Genomic DNA, 12,924 nt, shown 5'->3' with positions numbered 1-12,924 from the left:
ACAGATCGAGAGCCTGAGGAGAAGGAGGGACAGGGGTGTGGGTGGGAGGGAGAGGGCCTGCGAGCGGGAATGGGGAAAAGAGTGATGCTGGGGTAGAGGTAGAGACGGGGAAAGGAAAGGCATCGAGGCTGGACCAGGAGCTAGCCGGACAGACGGAGGGTTACGAGAGCCTAGACGGACCGCGCGGAGCTGTGCGGGAAGCGGGGGTCCCGGAGGGAAGGGGAGGCCGGGTGAGTGCCGGGGCTCTGAGCTGTCAGCCAGGAGGGGCTTGGGTCTCGGCGGCCCCCCGCCGGCCGCAGGATGAGGGAGGAACGGCGGCTAGCCGGCGGGCTGATGGATGGGCAAGCGCGCTGGGGGGTTGGGGGTAGGGGTGGGAGGGGACGTGGATATCCTTAATCTTCGACCATAGGTTTTGCCTGAAGTTGAGTTGTTTGTTGGGTTGGTTTTTTTTGTTTTGTTTTGTTTTGTTTTGCTTGTTTTCTGTTTTGGGTTTTTTTGAAAGGTGCCAGTAGGTGAAGGGGAGGCCAGTGCTCCTATTCAGGGTGCAGTGTGCCTCTCCTGGCTCCCCAACTCCCCATCCGCTCTAGTCTGCCGCTCTCTCTGAATGGCCCTATCGTTGAACACTCGACCACGCGTCTTGCTGCGCCTGTTGCCCCGCTGATCTCTGCCATGTGTCCCTATCTCTTGATTTTGCCGTTCTTCACCTCATTCATTCTCCCCACCCATTCATGTCCGGGTCTGTCTGTGTGTCACTGTCTCCAGATGTGACTTCCTCTCCGAGTGATCCTCTCGCTGTGTGTCCCTGTCACTATGTGTCACACCTTGCTGCCTGACTGTTCTAGCCACCGAGGACTCCATGCCCTTTCCCTCAGGGTCTGAACAGATAGCTCTGACCTTTTCAGGCTGCTTTGGAGTTTGCTTATCAGTCATGACTAATGGTTCTGGTCAGGGGCCTGGAAGAGTGGAGGGATGGAGCAGATGTGTCTTCCCCAGGGTCTCGAGTACCCTTTCAGCATGACCAGGACGGCCTCCTCTTCCATCTTCACCCAGGAAGCTTTGGAACTTTCTAGCATTGTTGACCATCCCCTTTGCCATGTGCCTGTGTCCCCCATCAGGCCCTCACCTCTGGTCTCCTGAGTAATCATCTGCCTCTCCAGGAGCTTCCCACCACAAACCTCTTCCTTGTCGACTTGATTTTCCTCCCTTCCCTCACTTTACTATTATGTATTTTTTTATTTCCCCACTTCGTTTCACACCCTTTAGTTCCCCCATCCCTGTCTCGCATGATCTCCTTGGCCTATTCTTCACCTTTGTTTCCATCATCTGTCCTCTTCCTACCTTTTCTCCTTGGTCACCCTAAGTTTCTTGTATTCCTTATCTTCTCACCCAGCATTTTAACCCCAGCAGCAGAAGAAACCAGAAGGGCTGGGAGAGGTGGGGAGTATGCTTTGTGAAGGCACATTATTAACAGGCCAAGAAATCAATGTAGCAGGTTTCCAGGGCATATCACCCCTTCATCAGTCAGGGCCATTATGTTCATTCACTGCCAGCTTGGATTTTGTAAGGGGATGTTCTCTGGGACTCTGAGCTCCACCCTGCTCAGTTGCCCCTTATCTTTCAGTTCATCTAGACATCAGTGGCTTTTTCTTTACTTTCTAATTCATCTTCCTCCTGGGTCCCTACTCTTATCATACTTGGATTCAGCACGATTTTTTACCGGGCAGTTTTCATTAGTGTGACAGAAGCTAGTTTATGCAAAGGACCAGGTTCATTGAGCCTAAAGAATGGGAAAGATGGATAAAGAGTCTGGAGAATTTACCTTGTTTTAAGCCCATCATGGTTTTTCTAGGCTTTGGGAGCTTGAAGGGTGAAAGGAGGAGGTAGATATGGGCAGGGAAGATTTCAGAGGTGAACAGTGACAAAAAGATAGGGGAGGCTGGGTGCAGTAAAGGCATGACGTGAGGAATGTGCGAAGGCAGGAAAGAAAATCCATGCGGAATGCTGGGCAGGGGAGGAACCGAGGGGTGATTAATGAAAAATTGGGAGAGTGAAATAAAACACGAGTTAATAGTGCTACAGAAGGAAAGAGGGAGAGAAAGGATAGAATCTTTCTAAAGAGGAAGGTCAGCGGAACGAGCAATGTGAAATGAGTCCAGTGGTAAAATGGGGGAAGGGAGGGACTGAAGAAGATGAGGTGAGAAAAGAGTGTAGTACAAAGAAGGGAAATGGAAGGGAAGGGAAGGAGTGCTGAGGCAGATCAGAGCCGCACAGAGCCTGGTGGGGAGAAAGAGGAGAGCTGGAGGTATCAAAGGAAACAAATGCTTCTGGTGTGAGAAGGACACAGTGTGACGGATGCAAAGGGAGCGATGCAGGAGGGGCAATTTGGAAAAAGGGCAGAGCAGAAACACCACTGGGCGAAGCCCCAAAAGAGAGGGATGCCAAAGGAGAGAGAGAACACGCAGGGATATCTGGTGAAGAGAAAGAGAGATCTGGCTCATTTCATTGGCCAAATCCCTCACTACCCCACTGAAGGCCTTTGCATTTCCTTCCCAAGCCAGGGGGACATGAGCAAAGAGACAACAAAGTAGAATTCCCATATACTTTAGCTGATAGGAACTTGAATCTTTCCAGCCCCCTGAGAACCAAAGACCTCCAGCCTCTGATGTCATAAATTGCTGCTGTTGCCTTGGCAACCTGACAGGGTTCCTCCCTCCATGATGTCAGAGCAGCCGGTGTTACCTTAAGACCCATAGAGGAACAACTCGCTGCTTTGCTGGATAAGCGGATGGGGCTGGGGCCAGAGTCAAAGCTGTAGGATTCCTGGGTCTCGTAGCTTGACCTGGCCTCCCTGAAGCTGTTCTTAGCTCAGAGTGAAGTCTGGTTTGTGAGTGCTTGAGGTTCCCTAGAGTCTGCAGGAGCAAGAGGAAGGGACCTCAGGAAACAGACAGCTTTGAGGATGGGATGGTAGGATGGAAAAGCAGTCAGAGAAGGAAGAGAGCTGGAAATGGCAGTGACAGAATGCGAAAGAAGGGCTTTGTGAGCAGGGAGGAGAGTTACTGAAAATGCAAGATGAACCTCGCTTTGGGCTTAAGAATGGAGACGGAAGCTGGAAATGCAGAATAGAGGGGATCGGAGCTGTGTGAGAGTATAAACAGAAGCAGGGATAGAGAAAAGGGAAGGAACTGTGGAATCTGGCTGTGGAAGAAGGGGGGAAATAAAGGACTCTGAGAGAAGCTGCCGGGTGAGAGACCCAAGGTTAGACCTGATGGCCACGTGAGCAGCAGCTGCATCTGTCTAGTTTCCGAGTGTTTTCTAGCACCTTGCACAGTGTCTGTCACACAGAGGATGCTTCATATCTATTGACCAGATGTCGAATTAATAGGGAGAGGCTAAGGAAAAGAGTTGCCCACCTTCCTGTCACCCCACCCCTCAGGCCTAAGTCTGCCTAAGCGGGTGAGTTGGGAAAGCAGACCCTGGAGGAAGGGGCCGGAGGGGAGTTAACTGAGCAACTGTGAGATCTGAGGTGGAGAGAGGAGAGACTGGGTTAGGGGCACACTTGGAGGCAGCTAGGGCTGACTCTCGGGACAGATCTGGGAAGTCTTGGCAGAGATAATGGGAGAAAACATGAATGAACAGTCTCAGGAGCCCAAGAGGAAGATTACAGAGGAGGGTAGAAAAAGGAGGTGGTTTCCAGAAAAGGTTGAGAGGTGTTTCCAAAGATGGAGTTGGCAGATTTGAATTGCAAGTAGCACCCCTACCCAACCCCATTCCCGACCATGAAACCACAATTGAATCTGCCATATATGTACACACACACACACACACACACACACACACACACACACACACACACACACTGGTCACATGGAGTTCATAAATCAATACCAGGCCCATCATAAACACAGGCCCATCCTAAGCACCTTGCCCAAACCCAGGCAATTACAAGCATTGGCCAAGTGGGCCAAAAGGCAAGAGGAGGCACAGACTTGGGTGTGAGAAACGCTGTGAGGGATGGCCTTGCATTCTGACTGCTAGAGTCTAGGGGAAAAGAGGGAGAGGCAGGGGATGCAAAGCTCATCAGAACTCTGAATGAGATCTGCAGACACACACTTCTGCACACACCAGAGAGAGGTCTAAATACAGAAGCCATAGAGGAGAAAGATGCACCCAATCGGCAATCGTAACTTAACCTATTCCTATGGTGAAGAGTCAGAAAGACTCTGAATGGATCTTTGAATCTAGGAAAGAAGCCCTGGAAGAGAGGGGGTGAGTTGGGAGCGCTGGGGGAGAGTCACGCTAATAAGAGAGGCCAGGGCAGCTGGAGAAGGGGCCGGTGGGCGGGGGCCTGCGGGGAGGACAGTGGCAGCTGGATGCACTGTCAGCCGCCGCCATGGACTTGGGCAGCTCATATTTTGCAGCCGGCGACAGGCTGTCGACACGGCGGTCCTTTACCTCACCGTTAGAAACTCATTTCATTGATTTTTCCATCTTTCTTCTCTGGCTTCTCAGTCATCCCACCACTCACTTTTCCAGAGCCCCTTGCCTCTCTGCGGAAAGCCCCAGGGGACCGCCTGCCCACCCCTCCTCCACCCCAGGCTGGTGAGACAGGGTGAAGGATTTAGAGGGGCCTTTCAGCACCCTGAGGTCATCTCATTGGCTCTTAGTGTCCCCCTTCTTGTAGACACTTGTGCAGAACCCAGAGCCTCTGTGTCCAGTTGTTTATGGTGCCTAGTTAAGGGATGGCAGGGCTGAGATCCATCTGCTCTCCTGTCACCAAGCTGGACGACTGTCATGGTGGGCTGCAGACACCTGGAGGAAGACATCTTTTTCTAATTCCTCCCAAGACAGCTCAGCACCCCATAAAAAAATCTCTCTTTCAAAGTCAAATGAGAAAACAGGCCCTGCCTCTGTATTTGGGCAGGAATGTGGGACTACACTGAAGCTAAGTTTCCAGCCTTGGAATCACAGCAGGGCCACTCCCCTGGAACAGTGCTGGCCCAGGGGCCGGTGCAGTTAGAGGCCATAAGTAGCAGGAGCTCTCTGTAGAGAGAAGAGAGCAGACCTGTGCAGTCTGGTCCTGTGCGGCATGTTGTGCAGAGCCGGTGGGGCAGGGTGGGTGAAGAAATGTGGGCTTCATGTGTGGACATTTCCCTGGTGCCTCCTCCAGCCACAGCCAACTACCCCCAGCCTCTCCCCCTGGGGCCGGGATTGGGCTAAAGGTCAGGAGTCAATTGCCAGTCATTTGGCTTCTCAGTGAAGGAGGGCAGGGGGTGGGACGGCAGTGTTAGATTGTGTTTCCCTGAGGAACTGATGGGGTAAATGCCATTTCCATCCTCAAATTTTTTTTAATTGAAATATAGTCAGTTTACAGTGTTGTTAGTTTCTGGTGTACAGCATAGTGATTCAGTTATGAATATAAATATATTCCTTTTCAGATTCTATAAATGTATTCCTTTTTAGATTCTTTTTCATTATAGGCTATTACAAGGTATTGAATATAGTTCCCTGTGCTCTACAGTAGGACCTTGTTTATCTATCTTATATGTAGTAGTTAGCATCTGCAAATCCCAAACTCCCATTCTATCCCCCCACCCCCACATCCTCACATTTTTCATTCCTTGTTGTCTGTGACCCCGTACCCTCTTAGTCTCAAGCCCAAAGCCCTCTGGCTCATCCTCTTTTTCCCTCTGGTCTTGGGAAGGCTGTTTCTCTGGGGCCCAGTGTGTCTTGGGTCTCGAGCGTCAAAATCTAAATTCTGCTGCTTCCTTTGATTCGTGGGCCGGTCGCCCCCATCACAGCTGTCTTCCTTTCCATCCTGCCATTTCCGTGTTCTGAATCACTTTTCCGGCTTGAGCCACAAACTCCTTCTCCCATCCCCAGCTTCATCAGACTACGTGATTTTCAAAACCTTGAGATAAGTCCCGGTGCTTTAGGGAAAGGCGTGTGCTTGAGGTTTAGGAAGAGGGAAGGCTAGAGAAGGCCAAGACACGGGTTCAGGATGGATAGGGCAGGGAGGAGCGGGAGAAGCGGAAACAGGCTGTGTAGGACGAGAAGGAGGGAGTCAAAGGTACACACCATGTGACTTCCAGCAGGAGAGGAGGCCACAATTTAAATGAAAAAGGAAAGAGGGCGGTAGGCTGAGGTTGCGAGGACTAAGCAGCGGAAGAGAAAAACCGGGAGCCTGACCCCCTGCAGAGAAATGAAGGCCACAGGAGGGGGGAGTCTGAGTGGTTCGAGAGGCTTAAGGCGGAAAAGGCTGGCCGCCGGCTCAGCCTCCGCGTCAGTCCTGAGTTCAAGCCGTGCCGGCTTTGACCCTTGTGGGAGGAACTGAAGTGGCAAATTAACGACGATAATGAAGTCACTGCTCCTTGTTTGTCTTTGCTGCTTTCCCCTTGAGATTTGTCCTCTGGCCAGACGGGGCACCGTGGGGGAGGGGAGGGCCAGCAGCAGGGAAGGGCGGGGGAGGGGGCGGAGAAGAGGACGGGGAGATGGAGACGTGGGGACAGGCGGACCCGGGGAAGGAAGAGGGAGGGTGATGAGTAAAGGGAAGAGGAAGGCAGGAATGGAGGAGTGGAGGGAAGGCTGACGACGGAAGAGGAGGGCAGGGGAGAGGGGCGCGGAAAGACGGGAAGGGAAAAGAACAATGGGGAACGGGAGAGGGAAGCCTAGAAGGAGGAGCAGAGGACCGGGAGGGAGAGGAGCGGTGGCACGGGGAAATGGCGAGCCGGAGGGGAAGGACGTGGCGGGGGCTGCGGGAGCTGCAGCTGGCGGGGCCGGGGGCGGGGCCTCATCTCCATCTCTAATGGCTGTGAAATGAGGTTAGCTCCATTAGAGGCGGTGAGAGTGTAACGAGATCACACTCATTAGGGCTGGGCCATCCCAGTAATTACCACCACCCCAAACACGCCCGCGCCAGCCAGGCCACCGCGCACAAACAGGCACGCGGCAGCACACCCGCACAGGACACCCCGCCGTTAAACGGGAAGCCCGGGGCCCCCGCCGGCATAACCCAGAGCCTCGGGGAGACTCGGTCGGGGGGCCGAGAGCGAGCCCCTTCACCAGCTCCGAAGAGGTGCTGGGGCTGGGCTACACCCAGGCCCCTCAGCCACACACACAATCATAAAGCAATAAACGCACACGTACACTCCAACTTGGGGAAAAAGACACGTGGAGCAATTATCATTTCCCTTTATTGATCACAAAGTGCCAGTCTCAATGACGATCGTCTCATTGGGCCCAACTCCATGAGGAACTATTCCCTTTCTATTTATTGAAGAAACAAGCTTTAAGCAACCCACCCGAGGACATTTACATAATAGGCAATAGAACTAGAATTCGATTCCAGGTCTGTCTGACCTTAAAGGCTATCTTTTTATTTAACAACAACAACAACAAAAAAAAACCGTACCTTTTCCCCCTGAAGTTCATACGCTATTATGCCTTTTCTGTTTGTTTGTTTGTTTGTTTGTTTGTTTGCTTGGGGTTTATTTATTTAAATGGAGACACTGGGGATTGAACCCAGGACCTTATGAATGTTCAGCCTGCACTCTACCACTGAGCTATATACCCTCTCCCTCACATGCTATTATGAATACACATGTGTAGACTTTCAACTTTCAGAGAGGTTATCACAAATGAATACTCATATCATCAGTCAAATAACTCAATCTGTGATATCTATCTCCACCCTACTCTCTCTCTCTCTCACACACACACACACACACCCAGACTGGCCAGAACACCTGCACAGATTGCAGTGTGAATAGCGCCCCCTGGAGTTGTGCAGAGCAGTGGCCTGTGCTGGCCCATCTTATCCTAAGAAACAAACCAACTGGGAGAAGGCCATCTAACACCTTCAAGCTTAAAGGAGAGCATGACAGCACAGATGCTCAAGGCAACACACATAAGGGCAGAGTAACACACTCAGACTTAAAGGATCTCATTCAAAATGCTTACCAGCCAGAGTTGAGAAGCTTACAAATTAGCTCCAGCAGAGTGCTGAGGTCAGGCTCCCTGAGGCCAATCTCAACTCTGCTTTCCAAATGTGAGACCTTAAAAATTACTTAACTCATCTAAGTCTGTTTCCATGTTTGTAAAATGGGAATGAGTAGCTGAATCAATTTCATCGGGTTGTAGTGGAGAATTCGGTGATTTAATGCTTCCAGAGGGCTCAGCACAGTGCCTGGCACATGGTAAACATTTAAAGATATTCTTATTATTATTATTTCTTATTGTTTTAATAGTATTTAAATGGAGTCATTACTATCACAAGGATTCATGCAGAATCAAAGAGCCAGAAGGATTTATTTATATAAACAACCACTTACCATGGTATCCTTCCAAATTAATTCTAGAAGAACTGCATGTAATTCTTTGCAAGCTCAGTGAGGTCAAAGGTCTTCTACAAAGGTCCCCCATGCCAGATGGGATCCTGAATCTAAATTCAAGGGTACAACTCCCTGTTCCTCATACCCCAATGCTCATACAGAAGAAGGATTTAGAGCCGATTCATGTGGTCATCTAAGCCTGGGTCTCTCCAGTAATCTACAAGATCACATAGCTCTACACCGTCATCCTAACACTTGTGGCATTATCGAGGGAGATGCACTGGCAAGAGGCTCCATCCCTCTCCTGGACATCCTCTTCTCTAGCTGCAGCACATCTCAACAAAGCCAGGCAAATATGGATGGATGCTTATCACTGGTTGTAGTTTTAATCCACAGCTTCCCTTTTAGCCCTGTCAACTCCCTCCCCACCTGTCTTCTTCCTCTCAGCCTCTCCTTCCTCCTCACACCCCACCAAGTTCCCTCCTGCCCACCTTAAGCATCTTGTAAAGTGGAAGACATAGTCTCTTTGCTCCATCCCTCTCACTGGGGACAGGCCACCTGCCCAATCTGCTGCCAAAGTTGGGAGGCATCAAGGAGATACAGTATTTGCATATGCAGATCAAGCCCCAGCTCCCTGCCCACTCCCTTCCTCTCCCTCTCCCTCCCTTCTTCAGTCTTACCCTCTCTGACACTCTTTTTCCTGCCTGTCTCATTCCCTGCCATTCTCATTTTCTCTCTTTTGGACAAAATTTCTCTATACAAAGTAAGCACTCCCTCGATACTGGGTTTGGGGGAAGAGTTCTAGGAAAAATAGGTAGAATTCAAATGGAGGAATAGTAGTATTTTTGTTTGTTGTTTTCTTTTGAAATATAGGTGAGATTTAGAGACAGAGAAAGTAATCATTTTAATGCAGGGAGAGGCCATAATAGTTTTGATCCAAGTGTGAGGCTGGGCAAAACTTCAGCCTCTGCGCCGGGATACTGGGGTGTCTCTAGGCTCAGCCATCAAGAGGGCCTGGTGAGAAATGAACTCTGCTGCTGGGCAGACTAGATTTAAACGCTGCCCCCAAGGAATCTGCCCTCAGTTGAAATGGGCAGAGATGAGAGGATGAGTCCAGTCGAGAAGGGGCGAAGCAGAAGGAAAGAGGCAGCCTACTTGCACACATCTTGTTTTGCCCTGCTCTGCAGGAGGAGAGAGCCAAGATAAGGAAAGGCACTGACCTGATGGCTACCAGTGTGGGCCCTTCTCGCACGTTACCCGTACTAGTCTTCACGACAGCCGGGTTAGGACAGCAACATGGAGCTGTGTGATCTTGAAGGTGCACTGGAGAGACCCAGGCTTAGATGACCACACGAAGCCAGCTCTGAACCCTTCTGTATGAGCATAGGGAGTGAGGGACAGGGAGTTCCCAGATAAGGAAACAAGACTCAGTTAGTAACTTACCAAGGTTGCACAGCTGGTGAGTGGGGGACCTGGGGTGGGACTGAACCCGGGTCTGTGATAATCCATAGCCCATGTTCTTCCACTGCCTGAGAAAAGAAATCTCGTCTGGTTAGAGTTTATTTGCTATGGAACCAACTGATCCCCTAATGTGGGCACACACACTCCATCTTTCCTGCTTCTCTTCCCCTCCTCTCTGCAGCTGCCTCTTGAAAGCAACAGGTTGCAACAAACAAGGAGAGAAAGGCAGGGCAAAGTGAGTGTGGAAGAGGGCAGGCTGGGGGCGGGGGTTTCAGAGAGGAGAAAGTGAAAAGAAAAGATCCCCAAAATGGGCTCCAAGGAAAGATAATAGATGGAACTATTGGAAAAGTGAAAGGTAAAACTGTCTGGAGGGCTCTGACGTGGAAATTACTGTATGCAAATTGTAAGCAAACGTGACAGTGCCCTCTGGCTGACTTTGCTGGGAAAGCCTGTGCCATGTCCTTGGGTTTGGAGAAAAGAAGGGAGAGCAGCGGGTTTTGTTTTTGTTTTAAGGAGGGGGAACCAGGAGGAGAAAACCAGTCTGTCTCCTTGCAGACCTGTCCTCACCTTGGTTGTTCCCTCTGCAACCACTAGGGGGCGGTCGTGTCACTTACCCGCTCTGCCAGAGGTGGGAGGGGGCTCCAGCCTAGGGGAGTCCTGGTCTTGGTGGGGCTCCAGCTCCAGAGAGAGGGCCCCTGGCCAGCTCTGCCTCCATCCTGCTGGCCAACCTGTCCTACTGGACAGCCTAGTGTCCCCTCCGTGAGGCGCATGTTCTCTCCTTCCTCAGGCCTCACTTCTTTGGTCCTTCCTTTGCCCTGGTCCTTTTAGCTCCTGTAATTCTCTGGGTTCTTAACTCTCACTGTGTTTTGACTTGTGTGGTCTCAGAGCCTGCCTTGGCAGCTTTCCACTTCACATCCATGCCTTTCTGTCCAACTCATGACGTCTTTCTCAGTAGCTTTCTGGGTCCGACTGTCTGTTCTGAAGCCTCCTGGTTCCCTGGCTTCTTCCTGTTCTCAGTATTGTGTATCTGTCCCCAGACCAGGAAGTGCAATATTGAGAAGTAGGAATTCTCGTCCAGATATTTACAGGGTGCCTTTCTGTCCACGTCCCGTGGAAGAATATTGCAGTTCAGAGATTATGTTGACGGGGTAACAAAGCTGAAATTTGAAAGTAGCACTGCCGTCCTTTCCTTCTCACCTTGAGGGATAACCAGGGACCTGGCTCTGGACAGAGGAAGAGAACAATACCAAAAAGATCTATTTCCCCACAGCTTCCTCACCATCTTCCCCTGTCTCAGCCCGGGAGGAAAGGAAGCATTAGGGAGGGAGGTGAGATGAAGGGGCAGCAGGGAGCTCTGGAGACTAAGGGCCATTTTGGAGCTGGAAGATTCATCTCAGGGGATGACTACACCCTCAGAACTCTCCACCCTCCCTTGGCTCCAGGCCTGCCTCCTCCCATCCCCCTCGGTGGCAGCAGCCTTGTAATTTAAAGCTCTCTCTGTCGCCTCTAATGTGATCCTCTCGTTTTATTGACTCTCTCTGCCGTCTGTGGCGCCCCTTCCCATCAATCTCCGTTCTAATCACACCGCCGCCACTGCCTGCTGTCTCCCCTAAACCCTCTCCTCATGGGCCCCAGCCCTCGCCTCCACCCAGGTCGTTCCTTTCAACTGTCCCCCCAACCTGATCAGCCCTCTTCCTCCTCCCCTCCTCCACGCACAGGAATGTCAGGACTTCGAGGGCTCGCCTTCTCCCTTTCCCCACATCTAAGATGTGCCCAGAGGGAAAAGAGATGCCCTTAAGGAAAGCCTGGAACGGAAAGGAGGAATGGCAGGGGGCTGAGGGAGAACAAGACTCTTGGCCTGGGGGTGGTGTTGGGGGGTGGCTTTTAGGCCTGTCTCCTGGTTCTGTATAGTCTACAGAAAGAGGTGAGAACTGAGTTCAAGGTAGGAAGGGCAAAGAAACGGACCCAGAGAGTCAGAGAGGGATAGAAGAAAAGATTGAGGCTGAGGAGAATGGAAGGAGGGGAGAAAAGTGAAAAAAAAAATAATTGCTGCAGTTAAAGGTTTGTAATAAATAGTGGGTGATGGGAGAGGCACGGGGAAGAAAGGTGGGGGAGGGGAGTTGGCGGGTGGGGGGGGGAGATACGCACTGAGGCAGAGATAAATTTGCAATTGAAATTCTTTCCTGTTGAGGAGGAGGGGGAGGTGAGGAGGTGGGGAAGAGATTTGCAATTTTAAACAGCTGCAAGACCTTCCCTCCCTCCACCAATCCGAGTCTCACCCACCAGCTAGCCCAAAGCTAATAAGCTCCTTGGGTTTCTAGCTTGGAATCAGTTTTGACTTTTTCCAGTCCTGGGAAGTAGAAGCTTTGGAGACAGGATTTGGGGCTTAGGTCTTCCTAGCCCTCCTCTGAAGTGTGATTTAGAGTTGTGAGTCGGGAGCCAGGGAGAAGTTGCTGATGGATGTGAGGTGGGCCAGCGGGGAGGCGAGCACCCACCGGGATCAGCCCTCAGCATCAGGGCCCGGGCGGGGCTGCTCTGGCTGGGTCTCGGTTCATCCTACCAGGTGAGCCCCCATTATGGGGGTGACCGTGGAATGTCGGACCCTCACAATTCGGCACACATAGCCCCTCTTCCCCCCACCCACCAAGGATTCCGTGGGAGGAATACTTTTATCCCGCTACTTCAGGGCTTCTGATTTCTGGTTAGCTAAGATAACTCCCCAACATCTAATTCCTTTACTTCTCTTTGAGTCCCGCACCCCCCCACCCCAGCCCCGCCACCCTTTGCCCAGGTGCTGATTAGCATTTTCATTAGCATGCGGATCCAGCCCCACACGGAGCTCCTTAATGGCTCCCACTTCGACTTCACGCCTGGCTGGCCCCCCAGGAGGAGGAGGGAAGTGGGAATGGGAGCCTGCAGGCTGAATGGGGCCAGACCGAGGACCCATTATAAAACAAGGGATCTGAAGGTGAGGGCCAGGCCACACCACTTCCCAGAAGCACGCCAACCTGAGCGCTAAGGGTTCAACCATTTGATACCTGCTGATATTAAGAACCGAAGAGGAGGTAGGCCACTTGGGACACTGAGAAGTATGGGATGGTGAGGCGTGGGGAACTGGTGAGTTTGAGTGGGGAAC

General features: G+C 51.5%; 1 protein-coding gene across 1 annotated transcript in view; it reads left to right on the top strand.

Moving 5' to 3' along the window:
• Positions 1-12,924, top strand: part of ZFHX2 (zinc finger homeobox 2) — a 28,929-nt gene that overhangs the window by 598 nt on the left and 15,407 nt on the right. The window lies entirely within an intron of this gene.

The sequence above is a fragment of the Vicugna pacos genome, chromosome 6 (assembly GCF_048564905.1).
Source record: "Vicugna pacos chromosome 6, VicPac4, whole genome shotgun sequence".
Taxonomy (NCBI): domain Eukaryota; kingdom Metazoa; phylum Chordata; class Mammalia; order Artiodactyla; family Camelidae; genus Vicugna; species Vicugna pacos.
This window is presented reverse-complemented; position numbering and strand designations above follow the sequence as displayed.